At 46.8% G+C, this 27,085-nt stretch overlaps 1 protein-coding gene across 2 annotated transcripts in view; it reads left to right on the top strand.

Moving 5' to 3' along the window:
- Positions 1-371: 371 nt before the first annotated feature.
- LOC115474908 (casein kinase I) overlaps positions 372-27,085 on the top strand; it is a 195,514-nt gene continuing 168,800 nt past the window's right edge. For both annotated transcript variants that reach the window (XM_030210608.1, XM_030210617.1), the window contains exon 1: positions 372-466. The gene's annotated coding sequence lies outside the window, so the exon portion shown is untranslated. The remainder of the gene's footprint in view (positions 467-27,085) is intronic.

The following is a 27,085-nucleotide window of genomic DNA, read 5'->3' as shown; positions in this document are numbered from 1 at the left end:
TAAAAACAAAGGTTAACAGCATTATAAAAATGGGTGATACATGTTTTTTTCCTGGGGGCCGACTTAATACATTTCTTAACTAACACATTCCCAATGCTAACGCACCCGAATTATTATTATTTTTTGTTTGGGGGGGGCTACCGATTTCCAGAGCGCACCTGCTCATTTCACGGCATGCACCTATATTCTCTCTTTATAGCCTGAAAGGTGAGTCAGGAGAGCAGGTCCCCGAAAGCAGGAAGGTGTCGCTTTAAAGCCGTTTGAGGGCACTGCTTAAGAGGATGACATCACTGGGCTCAACCCTTGGATTCAATGGGAGAGAGTGTGTATGTGTGTGTCAAGGCGAGAGAGGGAGTAACAGAGCTCGTCACACACTCACACACACACAGTGACTGGCTGCAGGGGGAAGGAGAGGCAGCGGCTGTAGCAGCAGCAGACGGAGGAAGAGGAAGCTCGGCGCTGCCAGGTAGGACCCGCTCTCCCCAATCCTTCTTCATCCTGCCCTCCCCGACGCCCCTGCCCCCCGTCACCCCCAGGAGCATAAGCAGGGCACTCCCCTCTACCCGCCCACCCCCGTATTTTTGGGATCGGCGCACTTTTCGGGGTTGAAATGGAAGGGGAAAGCGAGCTGGTTCCTCTTTGTGTTGTTTTTTTCCTTTTGCCTTTGCTGGGTGGGGGGAGGGAAAGAGCCGGAGGGTGACAGGGTGAGCTCTCCCAGCCCGGCCGATCGCCTCCCCCCTTGATTGGGGGTGGGGGCAGGAGGGGGGGGGAGCTGCTGTTACTAGCTGGGGGCTCTGGGGTTGTGATCCCTCGGAACTGAAGGCTTGTGGATCAGGAGGAGCCAGGAAGGTGTTAAAGTAGCATTTTTATCGGTGCCCTGTTCTTCCTGTTGCTGGTGAAGATAAGACACCCCCCCCACCCCCACCACCTTTACCCCATATATTTGGGGCCTGATGGATGAGTTTTGGTTTTTTTTGGTACTAAAATAAATGGTATTGTTTGTGTGTCTGATGAGAGCCAAACAGGGAGGCAGAGTGCAAGTCAGCTGTTGAATTGATTTGATAGCTCTCCCTTTTGTTCTCATGGGGGTGGGGGGGGGGGTCCATTTCTTGTTCTCTTTATGTTGGCTCATAATTTTGTATTATTTTTTCGTCTATCCGTCAGAAAAAGTCGTTATTAAAAGCTAATAGAAATACAGTTTTTGCCCAGCAACAGAAACTCCGTGAGTGGTTGGAAGGAGAAAGCAATGGCCTTTTCTCTTTTTTTTTTTTTTTGAAGTGGGAGGGTGTTTTTTTTCCTGATATAATGATCAAAATGGTGAATTTGACTCTCTTCCGAGGGTTTCTTTGCTTTCCCTGTTATGGTTTTTGTTACCTGTGATGTATTAAACGAACTGCACCCGAGCTGCCTTTGAGAACTTTTATTTATGTGTTTTCTGTTCTTAGTTTTTTTTAATGGTTGCTTCCTGTTTCTGTTGGCATTGTGTCATCTTGGTGTATGTTTTGAGGAAGCCTGTGTAAAGCTGGGGGGGCGAGGGGGAAGGGTTACATCTGGAAATTAAACCTTTTCAACCAGGAACAAAAACAGCCTTGCTATATAGTTGATGTGAAAGACAAGGCCTCCCTTACATACATTGTATTGGGTAATGACTTGTGGGTATTTTCTTTTGGAATAGTTATTTTATTTAATTTTAAATACAATTCATGTATGTATGTAATCGGGGACATTTGACCCCGTATTTATGAAACCTGAGTGGTGCCCTGTGTAGGTTGTGGTGGATAAAATGTTGGCTGGTGCTTTAGACCTAGAGGGTGGGTGCCCCCCCACTTTTTTAAATCATCCTGATCCCACTGTTTGTTTTCCTTGAGACCCATGTCTAGGACTTGGGAGCTCTTGGGGCATAAGGGTCTGACTGCCAGAAAGCAAATGTGTGTAGCTGGTTAAGGGCCACTGCAGGCCAAATTGGTGGCCAGGGCTGGCATGTTTGGATGTTTGTTGTGAAATCTTAACTTGTACAATTCCTCTTGCTGCCTCTGTTCATGGGGTGTTCTTCCACTCATCCATGCTTCATTTCCTGCCTCATCCAGTGTTTGAAAGCCTGTTTGGTATCTTCTAGGTTAAAGTAGATTCCAGGCCAGGAAGGTGTGGGATGGCCTGCTTAACACTGGGACTGAATTACACACCTGTCTGAAATACGATTTGTAATGGCTTCTGGTACTGAATTTTACTTCAAGTTTTCTTTTGGCATGATGTGTACACTTGTGCACTAGGGCTGTAGTGGGACTCGCCCACTGGCACCCCTTCCACCTGCTTCGCCACAATGATTGGAGGTGGGAGCAGTTTTTGCAACCCTCCATGTTTGCATCCTGTGCAGTTGCACAGGCTTTGGTATGGCACAGTTCTGTAGCTAAATAAAAAATTGGGAATGTACAATATTCTCCATAAAGCTAATTATAATCTATACAAATTCAGGGACAGAGAAAATAATTTCAAAAGCAATTATACTTGCAATAAACCCACAAAAAATGTGTGAATGTGATCAGAAACAATATGTGACTTATAAATGTGCAGTGATAGATGCTAATGACTGGAAGATGTGATTACATGTGTAGTAAAAGCAGATAGCTTAGCGGGGTTTAAAAAAGGTTTGGATATCTTCCTAAAAAAAGTCCATCAACCATTATTGAAATGGACTTGGGGAAAATCCACTGCATATTTCTAGGATAAGCATCATAAAATGTACAGTTTTGAGATCTTGTGATAAACGTAAACAAGCTTTATTATTAAAATGATAAAATATATAGAGTATATACACCAACAATGCTTACTATAACTGTCTAGTAACCGACACTTGTCCAGCCATCACTGTGACGGAAGGACACATGCCGGTTACTAGATGTTGCCCTCTGCTTAATATGGTTTGTGCTGGTTTTTTTGTACTATGAACATAATTTACTGGAACAAACATGTATTATACATTGAATAGCCCCTGATGCAGCCCTGCTGGGCGAAACACAGCCTGTGTCAGGCAGTATATTCTATATTTTATATCATTTTAATAATAACGCTTGTTTGCGTTTATCATTGATCTGCTTAGTTGTTTTCCACTTTGGAGTTTGCAGATTGTTTGCCTTGCTGTTTTCTTGGACCCTCCCTGTTTTGAGATCTTGCCATGTACTTGTAACCTGGATTGGCCACTGTTGGAGAGAGGATGCTGGGCTTGATGGACCTTTGGTCTGTCCCAGTATGGCAATACTTGCGTTCTTGGCACATTATAAGTCCGTCCCTATACTGTAATTAATTTTTGAACTGTTCATATGGGTCCAAACATCTGGATAACTTCACAGAATATAATAAATTGAAAACTGGGAGGACTTATCTGTTGAAACACAAGTATAATTGTTTTTGAAGTTATAATATTTATCTCTCCCTGAATTTTTGTTGATTATAGTTCTGTAGTGACATTGACTATTTCCTTGAACCTCCATCTCAGAGAGCGAATGCAAGTCTCCTACCAAAAACAGAAAAAACGTATTTAATTTACAGATCACAGGGCTAGATTTTGTGGAGTGCCTTAATGTGTGCTATTAGTAAATGGATCCCAATGTCAGAAATGGCCCTGTGGTAAAATAATGTACTTTAATACAGTAGTACATGTTACTAAATCTGGCCTCTGGTGTTTTTGGGATCAGAATGTAGTGTTCTGATTTGTTAGAAGTGTTCTGTGGTGGTCATGTACACCTGTCTTGGAAAAGAGAAAGTGGGCCATTTTTCTCAAAAAGTCTACTTCCGGTTGACCTAGAGAGAGGCACAAAGCTTGAACTTCTGGTGACTATGTTTTTGCAGATAAAAATATATGTTAAGTCCTTTCAGTTGGTAAAGCATTGGCTGTCATAATCTCACATTCAGCAGTGCCTTTAGATTACTGAGGGAAGTGAAAATAATCATTTGATGTGCACACACTATCTTTCTTGGCCCACAAGTATAGATCATGTTGGCATTTTTAAAAATTAAAGCAGCTGAAGCTTTATTTATTTTTTAATCAAACTGCAGGTATAGGTAATAGTTTCTTTTCTGTGATATGTTTTTTTTCTTTCTTAAATCCAAAAATATATATGGCAACAAATCCAAATCGATCTTACATTTTAGTAAGACTTAAGAACTTTCATGGTGATAGATTTCATATTTTATTTTTTTGCTGCTGAAATACTTAAGTGGAGATTGATGGCTGCTTCTGGTTCCCCCAAATTTAACTGGCACAGCGTTTCATGAATAACTTAGTGACTCTGTTGCCAGCTTTTGTGACAGCTGCTCTCTTCAGACTTGACTTTGTAATATCGCTAATCAGGTCAGATGGATGACCACGGCTCTGTATTCCAGCACCTCAAAGTATTGTGACCTCTGTGATTGAGTGAAAGCTTAAGTGCCGCCTGGGTGCATTAATAAATAAAACCTATTTAGGTGGGGAGACTGTTGGAAATGTCCTTAACCAACTCCAGCTCATGTCACTGATAACTGGGGAGTAGTCACAGATTTTGTGTGTGTGTAACAAACATGTGGTTTGTCCTGGAAAAAGATGACAGTGATCAGTGTTGCCTCTGGGATGCAGCATATAAGTGGCTCTCTGCCTTGCCAGACTAATCAGTGGCAGCAGTTTTCCTGGTGGTTCGTGACATCACAGTGCAGCAGCGCCACTTTAAGCCTACAGCAGTCAAACTTCAGCTCTCGCAGCCCATTTTAAAAATCTAGGCATGAGTTTATGGAGAAGGATAACTAGTAGTTCTTAAATACGTAACTACACTACAAGCACGGCTCATCTGAAGATATACGAACTCCCTGTACTTGGCTATGGCTCCTTCAGCGTTGCTCAGGATGTTGTAAAGGTCATGGGTAGCATGTTTGAAATTTTTAGCTGTCCACCTTAAATAAACACATCCAATTTACATCACTGTAAATATTTTACATCTGAAGATAGTATGACCTGTCAGTACCTCCCTCCATTTAAGTTTATTTTGTCAGTTGAGGTGACAAGACTGATCCCAGCCCCACATGGGAGAGCACAAGTAACACAGGATTATGGAAGTTGCTGTTGACCTGTTCTTAATGGTTAATGTAGTGGCCTGAGAACCAAGGGATCCATGTTCAATTCCCACTGCCACTCCTTGTGACACTGAGCAAGTCACTTAACCCTCCATTGCCCCAGGGTACAAAATAAGATCTGTGTATAATGTGTAACCCGCGTTGATTGATATAATGCCTGTCTGTGGTTACAAATCCCATCCCCTTTCCCTTTTCTTTTCAAACTCGTGTTCACTTGATTTTCAGACATAGCTGCCTCTATCTGACTCTGCCCTAGAGCTGCATCCTCCCCCAGTTGTTCAAATTTACCTTGCAGGCGTTAAGGTTGTGCTTGAGGGTGCCCTTAAATCTTGGACATGGGCTTCCAGTGATCTCTGCCCAATAACATTATTTAATATAACCCAGTCCAGGAAACAACTTTAGAACTAACTGCCTAGCCTTGCCTGTCCTACTCACATCTGTGCAGCGAAAATCTTGTTGCTCCCTGTCCAGGGGAGAGGCCTGGCTGAGCCAGCTATGGCTTTTGTCTGTTGGGAGACAGTCAGTTTTAAAGATATTGGAATATCATCTCGCTGCACACAGTGGGGCCGACTCGGCTTTGCATCAACTTGACCCCGTCACACGGACCCATCTGCTCAGCCTGTATTAGTGTGATGTCTGGTTGTGACGTACCCATTAGTATTTCTGTGGATTTAATCGGTGGAGTCTGCTACACGTGATGACCAGCTAATCTACTGAAGCATCACAATAGAAACAGCTTTCCTAGGACAGCATATCAAATCTGATTTTTGCAGCCTTCAGTGGGGCTGCGTTTTCAACATAATCGGGTTATGAAAATTTACTTGGGAATCTGACACAGCAAGGGTAACATCACAACAAGGACACCTATGTCAATTTTCCTAAAAGATGTCTACTTTGAAAAGGCACCATAGATGCCTGTGTGATCTGATAAAATGTGCTCCTAGGTTGACACCCATTTCCCCCCATGTAGATTCTCTTGCATAACTGTGGGTGTTTTTTTAATATTTAAATCATATATTTATTAAATCAACCAAGAGCACACGTGTGTATTTTATCATGTATTTTATAAAATAAATGTGTACTTAAGGCTGTGGCCCCAGAGATGCCTCAGAGTGGTAGTACGCCCACACCCAATTTCCTAAGAGTTGGGGTTTTTTTTGTTACATTTGTACCCCGCGCTTTCCCGCTCATGGCAGGCTCAATGCGGCTTACATGGGGCAATGGAGGGTTAAGTGACTTGCCCAGAGTCACAAGGAGCTGCCTGTGCCGGGAATCGAACTCAGTTCCTCAGTTCCCCAGGACCAAAGTCCACCACCCTAACCACTAGGCCACTCCTTCACTCCTGCATGCATACGTGTTTCTGCATGCATACGTGTTTTACAAAGTTAATTGGCAATGGTTGGGATTTGCGTGCACATCTGTTTGCGCGCTATTCTATATGAATGGGTGCCTAAATCCCAGTGCACAAAAGGGGAGGGGCAGAGGCATTCCAAAAACATACACCTGGCCGTGAGTTAGGCGCTGATATTTACAGTGGGTTTCGACTGGTGTTAATCCAGCATCCAACTTTGGGTGCGGGAATCGGCACTAAGCACTGTTCTATAAGGTTGCTAACCTGGTGCCCCGTGGCATACCAAGGACAGGGCAATGGGTGTGGTCTGCCCCAGGTGCAGGCAGTAAGGGGGTGCACTGAGCACTTGTGTGGCTGATGGCTTTGCTGGTCCCCTGCCCCCTCTGATGTCAAATTCCTGTTCTGGAAAATAAAACCAAAAGACCTTGTGAAGAAAACAGTCTTTTTATTGGTAAATTAAAAGCTCCCAGGAGCTCAACATACAGTGCCCAACATGGCCATGTTTGCCAGAAACTGCGTCAGGGGCAATGATTAATTGGGGAAACATTTCTGCATTGGTCTTGTACTTTCAGTTGCTTGAGAGGATTTTACTGACCTGATCTATATACAGTTCTTCACACTGCATGTAGCATAACACGATCATTTCCCAAATCCATGCACCAACTTCAGCTGCAGAAGCGAGACCACCTTGACCTCGAAGTATAAAAAATTACCACATGTGCGCTTAACACCACCCATTTTGTAGGTGGTAAGGGCTCATGCAGTATCCATGCGCTAGCCAGTTAGCACATAGTAATGTAATGTGCAGGAATGTCCACTCTCTGCTCCGACTTGCTCTACGACAATAAAGGTTGAGTATAAATTTTCTTTCGTATATCTGTAAGATAGGCCTGCTACATTGACCCCCATAGTGTATAAATGCTGTTTCACATAGTCATTCCCGCTCTGAAGGAAGAAGGTGTAAGTGTACGTGTATTCTACTTTTGTACATATGCATTTTATAAAGTAATTGTGTACATCGCAGCTTTGCCCAAAATGTACCCTGGAAATGCCTAGGGGCGAATTGCATAAAAGTAGGCTCAGTTTCATGAGAGGCCATTTCTGCATTTTATACCTGCTTTACTCCAGGAAAAAGCTCATAAAATGATTCCATAGTGTGTTGATAGTTCTTATATTTCCATGCTGGATCAGCTACAAACCAGACCTTTTATGTGGGCACCACAGGTGTGTGTGTGTGTGTGTATAGTTCTTTTTTTAAATTTTTTTAGGAGTTGGTGTGTACTTGATAAATTTACTGGATGGAAGAATGTGTAAGGAACTGTGAAATGTCTGCTGATAAAAATATATAGTCAGAGCGCCTATTTGTCGGTGGTTTTTATTTTATGTATTTTTTTTTTTTATGCTGCATAATCCAAGACCAGATTGTGTCTCACAGCAGGACCTCGCTCATTGAAGTAATGCAGAGCTTTCTGAGGTGGTAGAAGAGCTGTGCAATAGCAGGTTTTAACAGCTTCATGGCCTGTGTGATCCGAGTCATGGTTGGCTGCTCGCAGCCCTCTTTCTAGATGTCCACAGTGAATATTCAGCAGGTATTTTTGAATACACTTGGTCTGAGAGCCAGATTAATTTGCACAGGTTGGTAATAGGAAAGCGAAATCTAGTTTTCGGCCAGGGTCAGGCACCTCTGACTTAGCCTGTAGCTGATTTGTAGATTTGCAAGTGAATGACTGTGCCTACTGCTTTCTTGTAAGATCTTGCATGCAGAGATGAAAACTAATGCGCAGCCATCTGTGGGTGCTAGCCATTGTAAAATGCAGCTTCTTCATCCTGGTAGGCTAAATAAGGCCATGTGATCTGTGAGGTCTTGTGATGTACCATGTATAAGCTAGTACCTTTACTGTATTATTTTGTACGTGAGCTTTTTACTTTTAATATTGAACACTACGGGGTGAATGAGGGTCTCAGCTACCGGGGTTTGCCATTTTTTTGCAGTTTGGCTCCAAGATCCGTGAGGGACGGTGAAGGAGAGGGAGGAAGGGTGGTACAGTACAGCAAGAGCTGAAGGCTGGGATCCCTCGGTGTAAGGCCAGGGCTTTTCTCTGATATTTTCTTCTTGTACAGAGCCACTGCTAGCCGGTGTAAGCGGACCTCTGCCTGGCTTCTTTGGACTGCTCTTCTTCACAGTGTGCCATAATGTCAGCGGTCGAGCCTTTTTCCCGCTCACTGCTTCTGGCGTGCCCAGTTTCTTGCATCCTCAATAAGCCATTTAATAACAGCATATGGGCACTTCTGAGAATGAATCTAAATTGGTTATTTGTACACCTTTCTCATTGTCCCTTGAGTATCACTTTGACCGATTTGTACAAGGGGGGGGAGGGGTTGAGTACACCATGCTCATCAGCTGTGCATTGATACCGAAATAACTTCTGTACTCTTTCTTAGATGTGTTTTCTGTTTCACTCGCAAGCCCTGTTACTCGTGAACTAAATATGTGACTAAACAATTGATTTGACTTCACTTGCTCCCTCCTTGTTCTGTTCCCAAGGGAATTCTTCTCTGGGATATTAAATTTGGACATGTTACATTGATGGTTAGTCTTGGAATCGATTCTGTTACTGTTTACATCCATTTAATTCTATATTAGCTGCTCTTGGAATTAGTAATTGAAGTATGAATCCACTTTCCTGGGTGAGATTAGTTAACTCAGGATTAATGTGGAGCTCTGCCTTTAGTTTCTGTCCGCTCTAAATGCAAGCAGTATTAAGTCTGGAGTGAATGCATATTCAGCCCTTAAACTACAGGGGTGTGTGGGAACTGTATTAGGTGTGACACCAGGGCAGGATTTGAGAAGAAGGTTTTTATTTTTTTTTTATTTTTTTTATTTTTTGGGGGGGGGGGGGGTGGATTTAGCTCTCGCCATTTTTCAGTTATAGCACATAGCAAGTTACATTCAGGTTGAGAAATTCAGGTATCAGTGGTCAGCATTTTTTGAAACGCCAACCACTGTGGGTGGATTTAAGACCTGATATTCAGCACCGGCTTATATCTGTCTACTGGTGCTGAATACTCGGGTTTTTAACAGGCCCCAGAATGTATTGCTGATAGTGGTACCTGGATAGCTATCCAGGCGAGTTAAGACAGATTTCTATGTGGCTGTATTTGCACAAATTATCTAGTCAGCAGTGCCCAGATAACTTTGGGACGGCCCTGGTACTAATCAGATAGTGCTGCAGAGGTCCACACTAATATTCGGCAGGTAAGTGTCACTGAGCTGGGTGTACGATCAGTGCTGAGCCTCTCCTTACTGGTTAAATAGCTTCAAATATGTGGATTCTCAGGATTTTTGGTGTGTTGATTCGGTGTATACCCACAATCTGTATTAATACTTAATTCCAGGAATGTCAGTTCTGTGTGATACATCAAGCCTATTTCATGCAGGGGGATTGGATACTCCTATTTGTAGGAAATGTCAACAGGGTGTTAATTCTTTTTTTCATGTTTTTTTGGAGTTGTATGAAAGTCAAAATATTTTTGGCAGGCTCTATTGCTCTACTTGGGGGGCACTGTTTAGTCACCCTAGTCCAGTATTACCAGCAGCCTTGCTCCTGGACAGGTATGTTTTTTCATATTCCCAATTGGTTTCGCACCCCTTTACTTTGAAAGGCAGGGGTACTGGGTAAACAAGTAATTTTAGGAGTGTGCATCAGTGATGCTGCTCCACCTTTCTGAACTTTGAGGAATCATTTTCATAACTTGATGTTGCTTGAACAGAGACATGCTGGGTGTTTCTTTAAGTGAAAAAAGAAGCCTTTTTTGACAACTTGAACAGTCTTTGTCTCATTGAGACAGGAGTTTAGTTCTCAGTGCATTACCTCTTTCAGGCTCCAGGCTTTCTTGCCATTTCCTGCCTAATTGGAGAAAGGTGACCCTTCGGTAGGGCATGGGATGGTTGGGTGCATTTGGCTGATTCCAGCAAGAGTTGTGTTTGGGGTCTGTTCCCCCCCCCCCCATTGGGGTGGGAGATGGGATTTTTTTTGTTTGTTACATTTGTACCCCACTCATGGCAGGCTCAATGCGGCTTACACGGGGCAATGGAGGGTTAAGTGACTTGCCCAGAGTCACAAGGAGCTGCCTGTACCTGAAGTGGGAATCGGAACTCAGTTCCCCAGGACCAAAGTCCACCACCCTAACCACTAGGCCACTCCTTTTCACCTTCCTACTGTATGCTTGTCTGGAGTGCTATGAGTTCAGGCGCTTCAGTTTTTGTTAACTTTTTGCTGGTTGGGAGAGGACTTTCTCTGTTTTTTTTAATTTTTGTAATTGAACACGTGTATTGTTTTCTTATGTTCTTGGTTCAATAAAAAATGTTTAAATTTAAAAAGCTCCAAATATCAACCTGTAAGTTTGTGTATGAGGCAATAGAGATATGGAGCTGTAGTGGAATTTGAACCTTGGCTTCCCTGGTTCTCAACCCATTGCTCTATCCATTAAGGCAGTGCATCTCAACCTTTTCGTGGCTGTGACCCCATGATTGCAGCCAAATAAAATTGAAAATTGTGTGACAACCCCCCCACCCCCACCAGAGGTGCAGAATAATGATGCACGTATGGAGAGTCCACCTAAGTCGTGACCCCAAAGGCAGGTTTTGTGACACTGTTTGGGGTCCCGTCCCACAGTTTGGGAGGCTCTGCATTAAGGTTTTCCTTCACAGGGACAGAGAAGCATTTTCAGAAGCTTTGCTAGGTATACAAGAGTAACATAATCTGAGGTAGCCTGCGTTCTGGCAGAGGACGCCATTTCTACAGGCCTTTTCTGGAAAATGTTTATGGGGCTGTGAAAAATTGGGCCTTCTGCTTTCAGAAGTCTCCTCCTCCTACTACTTCATATTTCTGTAGTGCTGCTAGACTTATGCAGAGCTATACACAAACATCTAAGAGACAATCCTTGCTTGACAAAGAGTTTACAATCTAGTCTAGACAGACAAAGGATTAAGGAGTTCCATTTATTATGGGAATGATTGAAAACAACACAGGTACTGAACAGGTGAATAAGTGGCAAATTTTATTTATTTTGTTAACCCCCCTTTGGTTGCAACTTGCATCATTGCCCATTTAGCATAGAAAACCAAAAAGCACACTGGAGTACTCTCCAGTGCCCACATGGTACATGAATTCTTGGAATTAAATATTTAGGGAACTTGGAGATCTCATGAAAGGTTATCAGAGGTTTGTGTATTGACTGACTGACTGTAGTGGAGCAAGCTGGGTTTGTTTTTTTTTGTACTGCCATGCTGCCCATTTTTTCAGGCTCCCTTCTGGAAGCAGTGCAGTTGGGCAAGGCATCTGGTTTTATGGCATATCTAGATGCCTGAAAGCGAAAGCCAGGCCTCCTAGAAAATTTGTATTCAGTCATCCCTCACTTAAAATAAAGCTCTTTGTTGTAAAGAAAACAAAAACACCGCCCCCCCCCCAAAAAAAAAAAAATCTCATCCAGAATTTGCTGCAGTCACATTTATATTTTCTTTTGACAAGCTGCAGTCTCTCCTGAGTCATTGTGAAGGGACATGGTATTTCAAATGAGCTGATTCCCCTCCTACCCACCCGCTGGCTGCTCCTAGAACATAAATTGGTACTTGGGCTTTAAGAAACATGAAATTTAAAAAACAAAACAAACATTTTGAAAAAATATGCTCAAGCCAAATGAGGGTGTGTACTAAAAGTATGCTTTTTGAAGGACCCATTGTAAATTAACACTTTGTGTTGTCCAGTACTAAACTGGAGATAACCTTGAATTTACAGCTAGGCGCTTCTAATGGTTGAGTCTGAGGCTGTAACTAGCTGGGAGCAGGTGGGTGAAGCTGCCTTTGTTCTGGTTTTTTTTTTATTTTTATTTTTTTATTACTGTGCTCTCCCAGCTTTGCTCTGGCTGAATAGTAGGAATCCTTATGAGCTCTGTCAGGGATGTGGGAAAACAGGATGTCGGAAGGAAGGGATTTTCTCTTGGACTGGACCATGGAAAGAGAGAGGGATGGTTGATTTTTTTTTTTTTTTAACTTTTGTAATACAATGCTAAGACTATTGGGTGGAACACTTAACCATTGTGTCTGTTTCAGATTTTTGCCTTCAAACTGAGGTCAGAAATTACTGCCTTGCCTGTCTCTTACTACCCCCACCCCCCTGCTGGCAGTTGGAGACAGTAGACTGGCCCTATTGGTGGGGTGTGAGATCAGACTGGGAGGGGGAGGAGTGTGCCTTTAGGGTGAGAGGGAGGAGTAATGATGAGCCAGGATTGGTAGCAATGCTTCTGTTACCTGCTGATTCAGGGGTTGCCATGGCAACCAGCCCAGATGGTGATAGCAAAACACAGCTAAAAAAAAAAAAATCTCTATTTGTGTGTGTTTCCCACCGAATATTTTCTTTTTTTCTTTAGGACTGGTGCATCACCAGTCTCTGGGAATATTTTCTTTCCCAGTGGAGCATTCGTACCTGCCCATAGCCAGCTGTTTGATAAGTCATACAGTACATGTTATGTTTTTTACAACACAGATGAAGAAAACACCAAATTTGAGTAAGAAATGTAAATGTTTTGAAATCTGCTGGACCAGAACTGTGGTATATACACCATTCTTTTACATACTTCCCCTCTCAGCTCCATTCCTGTACACCTTGAAGTGGCAGATACTGGAGGTGTGGGGGGGGGGGGGGGGGGAATCTGTTTTTAGAATGTGTTTCTTGGTAATGGGCCAAACTGGTTACAGTTGCATTCATTGACAACCGATATAATTTGATTATATAGCTAACAAGTCTACCTAAATGTCTTTTTCTTTTCTTTTTTTTTTTTAATTGGTATTGGAAATTCACACTAGAGAAAATGCCTCACAGAAATGGTGCAGAAGTAATGTGGTATCCGAAAGGCATTTTTAATATAAGTCCAGGTAGCAAAACACCCTCTAAAGGGAACATCTGTCTTTTCTAGTAAAATCCCTCACTAACTCTTAACACACTACACAATGAATGATTTAAGTTTAGTGAATGTACTTTCTGACAATGGCCCTTTGCCTTTCTATGTTTGCAACATTGGTCTCTTCTTTGGAGTGGTTGTTAGGACTCTGAACAATATGATTTGCTTCACTGCAGGAATGTGTGTGGCATGTAATAGGTTAGAGACACATAGCGCGCACACATAGTGTAAGGTGTTTTGTGAGTCAAAGGGCCACAATGCTAGATCTAGAAATGGTGTAGCCGGTGGTGATTTGTGCGGAGTTCTGTCGCCAGGGTTTCAAAAAGCCTCTGGCAGTCCTGCAATATAACTTGCAGTTTGAAAATAAGTGCAAATATTATGATTTTAAGTAGTGGTGGTGTTTGTGCGTGGAAAGGGGACAATTTTTATGATTACATTTTAGAAACAATATTGCATGAGCGTATCTTCTAATATAATAAAACGCACCGTGAACGTTCTGAAGACAACGTTCTGTGAAGCCGGAAGCTTGAAGCCTTGAAGCCATCTGACGTCACTCCCAGGCTGAGGCTGAAGGGTTCGTGGATTCGTGGTGTGAAGCCTTCAAGCCAGCCAGCCGTCTCTGCCCCGCCCTCGCGACAAAACAAACAAATCCGGAAGCGAAACGTCAGGGAAGGAGGCGGCGCTCCCGACGTCTAGCCTTCCCTTCGCTGTGTTCCGCCTTAAAAAGAAGGTGGAACACAGCGAAGGGAAAGCTAGACGTCGGGAGCGCCGCCTCCTTCCCTGACGCTTCGTTGCCGGAACCACGGAGGTAAATTGAAAAAGAAGAAAAAAAAAACCAAAACGATGCATGGATGCGAAGGGGGGGGGGGGGGAAAAGAGGGCGGGCCAGGCTGGGACATGGGAGAGAGAGTAGCATGGATGCGACGGGGGGGGCATGGAAGGGCGAGAGGGGACTTGCTGGAAAAGGATGAATGGAGGCGGCAGGGGACAGAGGAGCATGGATGGGTATGGATTGGGAGGGCAGGGCACAGGGAGAGAGGGGAATTACTGGAAATGGATGAAGGGAGGGGGCAGGGGACAGAGGAGCATGGATGGGCATGGATTGGGAGGGCAGGACTCAGGGAGAGAGGGAAATTGCTGGATAGGGAAAAATGGAGGGGCCAGGTGACAGATGAGCATGGATGGGCATGGATTGGAAGGGCAGGACTCAGGGAGAAGGGAATTGCTGGATAGGGATGAATGGAGGGGACAGATGGGCATGGATGGATATGGATTGCAGAGCAGGCCTCAGGCAGAGAGGGGAAATGCTGGATAGGGAAAAATGGAGGGGCCAGGTGACAGATGAGCATGGATGGGCATGGATTGGAAGGGCAGGACTCAGGGAGAAGGGAATTGCTGGATAGGAATGAATGGAGGGGACAGATGGGCATGGATGGATATGGATTGCAGAGCAGGCCTCAGGCAGAGAGGGGAAATGCTGGATAGGGAAAAATGGAGGGGCCAGGTGACAGAGGAGCATGGATGGGCATGGATTGGAAGGGCAGGACTCAGGGAGAGGGGAATTGCTGGATAGGGATGAATGGAGGGGACAGATGGGCATGGATGGATATGCATTGCAGAGCAGGCCTCAGGCAGAGAGGGGAAATGCTGGATAGGGAAAAATGGAGGGGCCAGGTGACAGAGGAGCATGGATGGGCATGGATTGGAAGGGCAGGACTCAGGGAGAGGGGAATTGCTGGATAGGGATGAATGGAGGGGACAGATGGGCATGGATGGATATGGATTGCAGAGCAGGCCTCAGGCAGAGAGGGGAAATGCTGGATAGGGAAAAATGGAGGGGCCAGGTGACAGAGGAGCATGGATGGGCATGGATTGGGAGGGCAGGGCTCAGGGACAGAGGGGAATTGCTGGAAAAGGATGAATGGAGGGGGCAGGGGACAGATGGCCACTTTCACTCTGACTCTCAAACACTCACTCTCACATACACTCTCCAAAACATACACACTCAGAGGAAAACCTTGCTAGCGCCCGTTTCATTTGTGTCAGAAACGGGCCTTTTTTACTAGTGTTTTAATAAGCATGTGACAATGCTAAACCTTATTCAGTGCCCTTTATATTATACTAGTAAAAAAGGCCCGTTTCCGAAACAGATGAAACGGGCGCTAGCAAGGTTTTCCTTGGAGTGTGTATTTTTGAGAGAGTGTGTGAGAGAGAGAGAGTGAATGTGCGAATGTGTGTGTGTGTGACTGAGTGAGTGTGGCTGTGAGTGTGTCTGTGAGAATGAGTGTGTGTGTGATGTGTGTGGAAGTGCGTATGTGTGACACTGAGTGTGAGAGAGTGTGTTTCACACAGATACAGTGATTGGGAGAGAGAGAGTGAGACTGTGTTAGAGTGTCTGTGTGAGAGTGAGAATGTGCGCGAGTGTCTCAGAGAGAGAGTGTGTGTGTGAGAATGAGTGTGCGCCAGGATGGTCCCCCCTCCTGCAAGGTGCCCCCTCCCTGTCTCCCTGCCATGTGTAAGTGTGTATTTGTGAGAGTGTGAGTGTGTGTGACTGTGTTTGTGAGAGAATGTGTGTGTGGGAATGAGAGTGAGTGTGTGGCAGGATGGGCCCCCCTCCCTCAGATGTGGCCCCCTCCCTCTCCTCCTGCCAGGTGCAAGTGTATGTTTGTGAGTGTGAGAGAGTGTCTCTGTGAGAGAGTGTTTGTATGGGAATGTAAGTGTGTGTAAGAATGAGAGTGTGTGCCAGGGTGGCCCCCGTCCGCCAGGGTGGCCCCCTCCCTCCCAGGTGCAAGTGTGTGTTAGTGACAGAGAGAGAGAGAGTGAGTGTTTGTGAGAGAGAGTGTGTGTGTATGAAGGAGAGTGTGTGCCAGGTGAAGGTGAGTGTGTGCCAGGGTGGCCCCCCTCCCTCATTGTCTGCTTCCCTGCCAAGGGCCCCCCCTCCCTCTCTCCCCACCTCCTCCTCCAGCCCTCCCTGCCATTTGATCCCGTTCTTCGGTACTCCTCCCCTTGCCTGCTAGCACTGATGTTTACCTCCTCCTTTTCTGTCCCTCCCTGCCTCTTGATCGGCGATCTTCGTGACTCCTCCCCCTGCCTGGTACACACCCACCTTCTCCTCCTCCGGGCCGCCCTGCCACTTGATGTTGTATCTTTGGTACTCCTAGGGCTGGCGCTATAAAAAGAAGCGCTCAGTTGTCCTGAGCGCTAACTACAAAAAATGTTTTAGAAAATGTAAAAACGCGGCACCGCAGGCAGCCTTGAGGCATTGGCTGCTGGCTGTGCAGGCTCCTCCCGTCTCTTACGTCACTGCCCCCGGAGCGACGTAGGGGCAGTGACGTAAGAGACGGGCGGAGCCTGCACAGCCAGTAGCCAATGGCTCAAGGTTGCCTGCGGTGCTGTGTTTTTTTTTTTTTTTTACATTTTTTGTTGTTTGTGCTCAGGTTAGTCAGCTGATTGTTTTTTTTTTTTTTTTTGTAGCACTGGCCCTGCTGCTGAACATGAAAAGCAGCAGTGGCTGGCAATGGGAGCTGGGGCTGGCGCTGTCGCGGTGGAGGAAAAGTGGGCTGGCAGGGCCCGTCTAGTGCCGGCCGTGGCTACGCCCCTGGCAGCAGTCTTGAGCGATTCTACTCCTCCCCTGCCTGGGTTGGTGTTTGCTGGGGTGTGGCGTTCAGTGTGTTTGCGGTGTCAACCTTGGGGGGGGGGGGGTGTTTTGGTGACGGGCGGCGACTTTGGTGAGTGGGGGACGTGCTGGGGGGTTTTGTTCCGTGTGTTAGCGGTGGCAACCTTGGGGGGGGCGTTTTGGTGACGGTCAGCGACTTTGGGGGGGTGGGGGAAGTTGGGAAGGGCGGATAGTGCGTTTCCAACCTTCTAATGGGATGTCATTCTACGTTGAGCGCTGTTATTTGTTGAGTGTCATTGCTCCGCCCTCGACGTCATTACGTTTGATGCGTGGGTGGGGCAGACACTCATGGAGCAAAAAAGTAGTCTCAGCCGCCTCACTTTAGAATGTTGGGAAAGTGAGGTTTCATTAGAATGTTGGAGGTGCGTTTTATATAGAGATCATAAATTTCCTAATATTAGAGGCAGAAGGCAGCTGCTGCTTGATGTACAGTATAAATGTGAAACTCCCCCCCCCCCCCCCCCCCAATGCAAAAGGGAACTGTCTAGTCCAGCCTACAGTTTTGGTGATAGTGCCCTGCAGACATCTTCACGTACAGTTTTCATTTCCTGCTGTCTGAAAAAATATGGTATAAAAAGGCCCTTCCTTGTCATCAAGCAGATGCAGCCATTACAGATGGGTTGTGTCCATCAACCAGCAGGGGGAGATAGAGAGCACACTTTTTTCAGTGCCTCATACCAGCTTGCTCCACTGCCCCTCTTCAGTATTCTCTATCTCCCCTAGCAGAGTGGCTGCAGCTTCTTCGAGCTCCATCTAAAATCTGCCTGGAGGTTGCTCCTGTGCTTTTGCCAGTTGTTAGCAGGGGTGTTGGAGGCTATAGCAGCTTCACTTTAAAGGCACATAGGTTCGCCCTTTCCCTGCCTTACCCATACCTCCGTGGATGTGGACACATTGCTTAGCTTTCCCTGTCCTTCCCCACCAACAGTGGATGCAGGCACATAGGTTCGCCCTTTCCCTGCCTTTCCCACTCACCTGAGCCTCCGGAGTTCTATTTACCTCTGCTTTCCTCACAGCATTAAGAAAAAAAAAAAAAAGTTGCATCGCGCTTTGGCACTTAGATGCTGGAACAGAGATTTTTTCCTTGCCTTTTTCTGTGGGACCGGAGCTGTGATACTCGGTTCAGTGAGGTAAGAGTGTTTTCTGACTCCTCCGGGGTGGGCCCGCGATGGGGGCGATTTTGGCGCGAACCGCCATTTTGAATTTTACCGCCGTTTTCGGCGATGACTGTGGAGACAGTAAAGCGCTGTTCCAAGTGTGGCAAGCGCAGATCAGTAGCGGGACTCTGTAAATCATGCAGTACAGACGTTAGAGCCGGCCCGAGCATGGCGAGCGACGATTCTTCGCGCTCTGAGCTGGCAGCGGGCACCATTTTGAATTTACCACATGGCGCGACCTCCGCTGAGACGGAGAGTCCTGAGCCCGGAGGGAGGCCTCGGAGTGAGGCTGATATGGGAGCTACTAGCCCCGGCAGAGATCCGGGTGCCCAGGGTGAGTTTTTCTCCCCTGATTTTGTCTTATTAATGCATAAAGCATACATGCTTAAAAGAGCTCTCCCACAAAGCCCGGCACGGGCCTCTTCTAATGCCCCCCCCCCGGTGGATTCTAGCTGGGTATGCCCTCTGAGGCGTTATTCCCTGATAATTGGCAGAATATGAAGCGCAGAAGGGCTCATTCCCCTTCAGAGAGTGTTGTACCTCCTCTTTCCCCCCCCCCCCCCCCGGTGGTCGGGCTGCGAGGATTCGGAGGACTCTGGCAGGCCTTCATGGTCTGAGGAGCCAGAGTCTGGTGCAGAAGTGACTCAGGATCTGGACGATCCCTCCGCGGTGAGGATTTTCCACCTTGATGAGCTGCCAGCGCTTATTTCTGATGCCCTGCAGGCTCTCTCTATTGAGGACCCTGCCAGTGGCACAGCCTCCTCTGTGAATCGTAGGATGGCTAGTACCAAAAAGCCTGCTCGAGCCTTTCCTTTGCATGACTCAATCCAAGAGCTTATTTCGGCTCAATGGGCTGACCCCGAGGGACCTTTGAAAGTTTCCAGGGCTACGGGGCAATTATACCCTCTGAGTGAGGAGCATATGGCTCGCTTTGCTATGCCTAAAGTGGATGCCCTAGTCACAGCTGTGACAAAGAGAACTACCCTCCCTGTTGAAGGAGGTGTTGCCCTGAAGGATAATCAAGACCGTAGACTGGAATCAGCACTCAAACGGTCATTTGAAATTGCAGGTCTTACTATTCGGGCGTCTGCATGCAGTTGTTATGCTGCTAGAGCCTGCCTGGCTTGGTTGCAACAGGCAGTGGAACAGCCCGGTGATGGAGCGGAGCCCTTTTCAGATGTGGCTCCGCGGATGGAGCCAGCCTTGTCCTTTCTTGCTGACACCCTTTATGATATTGTCAGAGCTTCGGCTAAACACATGGCAGTAGCAGTGGCGGCTCGCCGTCTTCTTTGGCTACGGCATTGGGCGGCGGACATGGCCTCTAAGCAAAGGTTGATGAAGTTGCCCTTTCAAGGCCTTCTGTTTGGTGAGGAGTTGGAGAAAATTGTAAAGGGCCTGGGTGAGGCTAAACCCCAGCGCTTGCCTGAAGATAGGCCTCGGCCTTCCTCTAAGGGTGCGGCGGTCCACTCCTCTTACAGACCTCACTTCCCCTCTCCTCGAGTCCTGTCATCAAAGGACGTCTTTCCCTCTTTGCCGAGGAGTGGGGCAACATTTCCTCAGATCAGTGGGTCTTGGACCTGATCAGAGACGGTTACAGAATAGAATTCGACGCCCCTGTAAGAGACGTGTTTGTGGAGTCCCGATGCGGTTCTGCCGCCAAAAGGGCGGCGGTAGAGGAGACTTTACAATGTCTGATTCAGATAGGGAGTGTGTCCCCGGTACCTCCCACCGAACACGGCTGTGGCCGCTACTCCATCTACTTTGTGGTGCCGCGAAAAGGAGGGTCTTTTCGCCCTATTCTGGACTTAAAAGAATTAAACAAGTCCCTGAGAGTGCGGCATTTTCACATGGAAACCCTGCGCTCCGTCATTGCGGCGGTACAGCCAGGAGAGTTTCTCACGTCTCTGGACCTGAAAGAAGCTTACTTGCATATTCCAATTTGGCCCCCGCACCAGACGTTTCTGAGGTTTGCGGTGATGGGGAAGCATTTCCAGTTCCAGGCCTTGCCTTTTGGCCTCGCCACAGCTCCCCGCACCTTTTCGAAGGTTATGGTGGTAGTAGCTGCCTTTCTAGGGTGAGAGGGTATTTGGGTTCACCCGTACCTGGATGACTGGCTCATTCGAGCAAACTCTGCTGCAGAGAGTCAGCATGTAACAGCCAGAGTGGTCTCCGTACTTCAATCTCTGGGCTGGGTCGTCAATTTGGCCAAAAGTCACCTGACCCCCTCGCAGTCTCTAGAATATTTGGGGGCCAGGTTCGACACAGCCTCGGGGTATGTGTACCTACCCGAGCAAAGGCGGTGCAAGCTTCAGAATCAGATCCGTCTGCTCCTGAGGATGCCCCTCCCGCGAGCTTGGGACATTGTCCAGCTGCTTGGATCGATGACGGCCACCATGGAACTGGTGCCCTGGGCGAGAGCGCACCTGAGACCTCTACAGTATGCTCTACTCCAAAGATGGTCTCCAGTATCTCAGGATTACCAATGCAGACTCTTTTGGCTCCCTGCGCCCGACTCAGCATGGAGTGGTGGCTCTCAGACAGCATGCTGCGGTGAGGAATGCCGCTGGCGCTCCCCGATTGGTGCCTAGTGGTGACAGATGCCAGTCTGAAAGGCTGGGGCGCACATTGCAAGGGGAAGCATGCCCAGGGTCTATGGACACCCGAGGAGTCGGAGTGGTCCATCAACCGCCTAGAGTTGAAAGCGGTGTTTCAGGCGCTTCTGGCCTTTCAAGTGACCCTGGAAGGAATGGCTGTCCGAGTGATGTCGGACAACACGACAGCAGTGGCCTACATAAATCGACAAAGCGGCACTCAGTGCAGAGCTCTAGCTGCGCAGGCCGAACAAATTTGCCACTGGGCCGAGCTGCATCTACAGTTTCTGTCGGCAGCTCTCATTGCAGGTCAGAGCAACGTGCAAGCCGATTATCTAAGCAGGCATCAGATCGATCCAGCGGAGTGGGAACTTGCAGACGAAGTATTCCTGCAGATATGTGCCAAGTGGGGCAAGCCTGTGATGGATCTAATGGCGACAAGCTCCAATGCCAAAGTCCCATGCTTCTTCAGCAGATGGAGAGATCCTCGTGCGGCGGGGTTGGATGCCTTGGCTCAACCCTGGCCTCCGGGCCTACTGTATGTGTTCCCTCCGTGGCCCTTGATAGGGCGAGTGCTCCTGCGGATTCGGCTGCATCCAGGAGAAGTGGTTCTCGTCGCCCCGGATTGGCCCAGGAGGCCTTGGTATGTGGACCTCCGACAGATGCTCATAGAAGATCCCCTTCAGTTATCTCTGGTTCCCAACCTGTTGTCACAGGGTCTGGTGACCATGGAGGACGCCGGCCGATTTGGTCTTATGGCCTGGCGATTGAGAGGGCGCAATTGAGAGGCAGAGGCTATTCCAATAAAGTAATTGCCACTCTCTTGCAAGCCTGCAAGCGTTCCACTTCCGTGGATTATGCCAGGATTTGGCGCCAGTTTGAAGTCTGGTGTGCTTCCAGAGAGATCACACCCCTGCAGGCTCCTGTCTCGCCGATTCTGGACTTTTTGCAGGATGGTGTACAAAAAGGCTTGGCCTATAATTCCCTGTGGGTGCAAATGGCAGCATTGGCCTCCCTGTGTGGCAAGGTTGAAGGTGTGTCTTTAGCTGCTCATCCGGATGTGGCACGGTTTCTTAGAGGGGTGCTTCGGCTCCGTCCTTCCGTGCGTGCACCTTGTCCAGCTTGGAACCTGGGGCTAGTGCTGAAGGCCCTTCAGGGTGCTCCCTTTGAACCGCTTCGGCGTGCTTCAGAGAAAGATTTGACACTGAAGGCTGTCTTGTTAGTGGCCATTACTTCGGCGAGATGGGTGTCAGAGTTCCAGGCGCTGTTCTGTAGAGACCCTTTTCTGCAGTTTTCAGAGTCCGGGGTCACGGTTCGGACCGTGCCTTCCTTCTTGCCTAAGGTGGTTTCAGCGTTTCACCTAAACCAACCTATTTTCTTGCCCTCCTTTGTCGAGGAGGAGTTTCCAGAATCTTTTGGGCAATTGCACCTGTTGGACGTGCGCAGGACTCTGCTGCAGTATCTGCGAGTTACTAACTCTTTCAGGACCTCTGATCATCTGTTTGTTTTGCTATCAGGTCCTTGCAGAGGGTCTCCAGCGTCTAAAGCCACTATTGCCCGCTGGCTTAAAGAATCTATCTTTTCAGCTTATTTGCTTGCCGGCCGGCCTCCGCCTGATGCCTTTAAGGCGCATTCCACTAGAGGAATTTCCTCTTCTTGGGCTGAAACTGGAGCACTCTCTCTTTAAGAGATTTGTAGTGCAGCAACATGGGCTTCTAAGCTCTCTTTTGCCCGACATTACAGGCTGGATGTGGCTGCCAGGAGGGACGCACATTTTGTAGCGCAAGTGCTGGCGCTTGGTATGGCTTGTTCCCACCCTATCTAGGGATTGCTTTGGTACATCCCATCTGTAATGGCTGCATCTGCTTGATGACAAGGAAGGGAAAATTAGGTTCTTACGGTGATAATTTTCTTTCCTTTAGTCATAGCAGATGCAGCCATGATCCCTCCCTGTCTGATGCTATCTGCTGTAAATCTATTTCAGGTTATGTTTGTGTTTCCTGGAGATTTCGTCCTTGGGAGAAAGTCGGAACACAGTCTTCAGGATTCTTGTTCAATTAAAGGAGGATGACTTAATTCCCTCCAGTTTCATGTTTTGGAGGATGTTTATTCCCTCCAGTTATGTCTCAGTGGAGGATGAGTTTATGCCCTCCGGGAGGATGTTTAATTCCCTCCATTCTGAGTTAATGCCCTTTGTTGTAGGGCCATCGTTCACTGTGAGGAAAGCTTATGTTGTTCCCATTGCGGTTTGCCATACTGAAGAGAGGCAGTGGAGCAAGCTGGTATGAGACACTGAAAAAAGTGTGCTTCTATCTCCCTCTGTTGGTTGGACACAACCCATCTATAATGGCTGCATCTGCTATGACTAAAGTAAAGAAACTTCTCATGGTAAGAACCTAATTTTCCCTTGTAGGAGTTTGGTCTACATGACATACTCTACGCTTTCATTGTGAAACAACAATTATAGAAATAGTCAAAAAGTAATTATGAATAAGAAAACAAGCAACATTGCAACAGGGCTGTCTGGTAAGGTTCACCTCGTTGCAGAAGATACCAAGCTCTGTAATAGGGTAGACATTCCTGATGGTGTGTGGATAACATAAGGAGTGACCTAGCAAAGCTTGAATAATGGTCCAGAATTTAGCAAAATGCTAAAATGCAGGGTGATGCATTTGGGCTACAAAAACCCTAATGAGCAGTACAGTTAGGGGTGAAATACTTCTGTGTACAGAAGAAGAACAGGACTTGGGGTGCTCATATGTGATCTTAAAGTGATCAAACCAGTAGAAAAGCAATGGTGAAAGCCAGAAGGATGCTTGGGTGCATAGGGAAAGACATGGACAGCAGGAAAAAGGAGGTGATAGCACCTCTGTATTAGTCTCTGGTGAGACCTCATTTAGAGTATGGTGTTCAATTCTGTAAACGGCACCTTTGAAAAGATTCCAAGAGGATGGAGTCAGTCCACAAGGTGGCTACTAAAATGGTCAGCAGCTTTCATCCTAAAGCGTATGGGGACACACTTAAAGATCTCAGTATGTATATTTTAGAAAGACGGAAGGGGAGGTATGATGCATTTAAATATTTCCATGGCCTAATACACAGGAGGTGAGTTCCTTTTAAATGGATAGAAGCCCTGAAAAAAGGGGATAGATTCTGGAGTAACATGAGGAAACACTACTACACAAAGGGTGGTAAATTTGTGGAACAGCCACTTGGTGGAGACGATATCTGAATTAAAGAAAGCATAGGACAAGTACCATGGGCGGCCTGACCATTAGGCCACTTGAGGCAGGGGCCTCAGGCTGCACACTCGGGAGCAGCATCTCCTTCCTTCCTCCACCCTGTTCCCCACTTTTTTTTAACCTTTTTAAAATTAAGCCGATGGTGGCAGCAACCCTACCACCGGCGCTTGTTCCTTTTTACTATGGCCATCTCTCTGATGTACCTTCTTATTTCCTCAGAGGCGGCTGAGTAGAGAAAAGGCTGATGCCAGAGGTAGGGCAGCGTATGGGGGAATCTCTTCCGCCTCTGGCCTTAAAAAAATGTAAAAAGATGATAAAATCAGGAAACGGGGAGGGGAGATGCCAGAACTGGGCTCGGAGAGGGGGGGGGGGGGCCACATCTCAACCCTGCCTCAGGCTGCATCTTGCTTTGGGCTACCCCTGACAAGTACATAGGATCAAAAGAAGAGGAAGGGATAGTAGATTGTATGAAGGCCATTGGATAGGCCATAAGGCTTTCATATGCTTCATTTTTGTATGTTTCTTTGTTTTAAGTTTTCGTGTTTGGTGATAGTTCCTTTTATAGCAATAACAGTTGTGAGTTAACGCCCTCACTCTATAATCCTGTGTGCACAATTTTATGCTTAGCATGTGACAATGCATGTTCAGGTGTTAGAATAGAATAGCACCAATTATTTGTGTGACTTAATTTATCAATTAAGACACTAATTGGCTATAATTGGAATTTGCTAATTGCTGCCAAGTTTGTTACACACATACCTGCACTTAGTCACTATTCTCTAAACTTAAACTTAGTGCATAAATCTTTCCCTGCATAACTGCTAGGGGAGTGTGGATGTGGATCTTATCCTCTAAGGTTGTCACGCTTCTCCCGGAAGCACTGGGTTGTGAGCCCTTGGACCACTGCCGTGGAGTGGCAGTGGCAGACAAAACAGGACTGGAACCCTGGACTGGAGTACTGAACTGGAACACCCCGGATTGGTACGCACTGAACTGGAACCCACTGGACAGGAACACACGGGACTGGACCTAGGCTTCACCTACACATAGCTGCTGTTCCCTGGGGGTTGATCCCATGGGTGCAGGCAGCCGGCAGGACTTGGAGGAAACCTGGTACTGGAACTAGCAGGCAGGAACACCAGGAATCAGGATTCAGAAGTGCCTACAGGCACCTAGGCAAAAGCAAGGCAGACAGGGGTGCAGGGCTATGGCTGGGGCTTCAGTAGCTGAGAAATACAGGCAGAACACAGGACTAGGGCTGAAGCTCCAGTAGCTAGAAATACAGGCAGAACACAGGACTAGGGCTGAAGCTCCAGTAGCTAGAAATACAGGCAGGAAGCAGAGCAATACTGAAAGCTGCCAAGCAGCCACTAAGAAAGAAACCCAAGACAGGAATACACACCAGAGACTAGACTAGGAAAATAGGCAGAAGTGCACAGAGCACCCTAACATACCAGGGACCTTAGATGATGCAAAGGCAAACACAGAAGTTTCTAGGTGATTAATAAAGCCCATCAGCACTTGAGGCTCAGCTGCAGCAATCTCAAGGCAGCTATGGGTGCTGTTCAGGCACAAACAAGAAAGACAAGTCTGGCAGCCTGGAAGATCCGGACTGGGCTGAAGCCTGGAACAGGTAGGAACAGCAAGACAGTCTATGGCAGCCACCGGTTCTGGTCACCAGAGGGCGAGGGGAGCACAAACCCAGAAGCAGGCAGAAAGTATACTGAAGCATAGAGACGCTCAACACACACAGGTGCAGTATAGTGGAGTAATTAGAGCCATGCTGGAAGCAGCCAGCACACAGAGACAGAACTAACTCAGAAAGGACAGACAGAAGCCAGCTCAGAAGCTGACCCCCAGAAATAAGGTAAGTCTGAGAGGGGTCCACGACCACAGACGAGACAAAGGTTTTACTTTACTTTTGGTTATATGCATAACTGGCAGTACAAACATTCTCACCAGCCTTTGAGATGGTATAAATAATGGCCCTTAAAGTTAAGCCCGTAAAGGCAGACTTAACACTAGTATTCTATAATGACAATTGCACACACTTGCAGTGTTTGCACTTAGCACATGTACTTTAGGTGACCTGTAACAGAATGACCCTCTAAATATCTACCAGCTTTCCATAGCAAGATTGCCCATTCTTTTCAGCAGAATAACACGAGGTCTTTTGGATTGGCTGGAGATGAGACTGCAGTCTTCAAGCCTAGCCACAGATTTTCTATTTGATTCTGGGCTTTCACAGGGCCTCTGGAGGACATTCACTTTCTTCTTGCTGTGCTGCTCCATAGTTGCTTTTTGCATTGTACTGAGGATCACTGTTCCACTGAAAGGTGAATCTTACTAGAACAGGAACAGGTATTTCTCCAGGATGTTCCTGTACTTTGTACCATCCATCTTTCCCTCATCTTCACTTTGTCCAACAGTACTGGGAACAGTGGTGCCTTGCACTCCCAAACACCAGTGCATGTGCGATACTGACCACTTTCTTATTTAACTCTGGCTGAGTACGTCACATGCTATATTCTGAGTCATTCCACTTCTTTATTTAACCCGAAAGGAGACACTGTTCTCCACTCAACTATCATTCTCTGTTCCTTATTAGACATTTGTTGTAAAATGTTACTATCCTTAGAAATAAATCAAATTGAACCAAAACAACAAATTTCAAATCTGCTAAAGTATGTTGAACCGTAACCCAGTGTTCTGCCAGTGGTGCTTCCATTTTCTGTAGTTTAATATTACTAAAATGCTGTGCCATTCGGTGTTTAATCTTTTTAATAGTTGTCCTATATCTCTGTATATAAAAGGCACCACCAATGTTCTAAATGAAGCCTCCAGCCGGAAGTGTGAAGGGGGAGAGATATCCAGTTTCCCCATGAGTGTCTGCCCCACCCTCGCTCTCTCTGTAACACAAACAGTGAAGGAAAACGCAGCGAAGCATGAAATCAAATCGCTCTCTGTAACAGTGAAGGACTCAGAGGGGGGAGGGGAGAGAGGGCAGAAGC

The sequence above is a fragment of the Microcaecilia unicolor genome, chromosome 1, assembly GCF_901765095.1.
Source record: "Microcaecilia unicolor chromosome 1, aMicUni1.1, whole genome shotgun sequence".
NCBI lineage: Eukaryota > Metazoa > Chordata > Amphibia > Gymnophiona > Siphonopidae > Microcaecilia > Microcaecilia unicolor.
Note: the sequence above shows the minus strand (reverse complement) of the source record. Positions and strands in the feature narration are given on the sequence as shown.